The sequence below is a fragment of the Magnolia sinica genome, chromosome 1, assembly GCF_029962835.1.
Source record: "Magnolia sinica isolate HGM2019 chromosome 1, MsV1, whole genome shotgun sequence".
Taxonomy (NCBI): domain Eukaryota; kingdom Viridiplantae; phylum Streptophyta; class Magnoliopsida; order Magnoliales; family Magnoliaceae; genus Magnolia; species Magnolia sinica.
The window spans coordinates 31,738,617-31,739,568 of NC_080573.1; positions in this window are offsets into that span (position 1 = coordinate 31,738,617).

Below are 952 nucleotides of genomic sequence, written 5' to 3' on the forward strand. Positions count from 1 at the left end.
CGGCGTTCGGACTTCAAAATGGATTAAATCTGATTTAATTGTTTTAAGTTTAGCTGAGAGGGATGGTCTGGTACTTACTGTGTACCGTAATATCGTGAAAATTGTATGTGCTAGATTATGTCATGAGGGATGGACCCATCATCGATCTGAGCCGTCCATCTGTTCCTCCCAACTACTGACGGTGCGTTGTACTGAAAATTCACTGGCTATTCCATTTTACAGTCGGATTGCAAACATCGCATGTTCGATCTGTAGGCTGAAGATTTGTTAGTTGGATCGCTCTATTTTGGTGAAAGGAGAAGGCGGTAGGATATCTAAGATGGGGCCCACAAATAGATAATCAAGATGAGTGAATGGCCCATTTATGATGGAATATTTGAACGTGAACCATTGGATTTGATAGTTTTAACCGTCCATCTGCAAGAAACCATGGGACCCATATGATGGCGTAGCTCTTGTATTTTATGTACTGTGTAGGTCGAAAAACATGGACCCAAGGTGTTAGATTGTTCCAATCACAAAAAGATGGAACACATAGACGGTGGAGATCATTCGGAGTACGATTTGGTGTATACCTGCACGTATCAGTCTCTTTTCTGTCACCCGCCAATTTGCTTCAGTGGCCGCCTGTAGTGGATACAAAAAGATAGTACGTGGAATTTCGAATATTAGCAAATTTACATGCTTATATCCGTCTTTTACTAGAAGTACTAACGTCTCCTGAGATTTGTAATGATGGTTGTACTATTGGCTATTGGACTGAAGGACAAGGACATCCCTCGTCCTGTTCGTGACATAGCTAGTCGGGAAGAAATGGGATATTTGGGACTGTGGACGCCACCTATCATCCAGTAGATTTTATGATACGATACAAACTTCGTTTGGGAACTTAGGCCTGCTCGTACGGACAGCAAATTTAAGTACGAAAATACCTCCACTTTCACGGAAACGG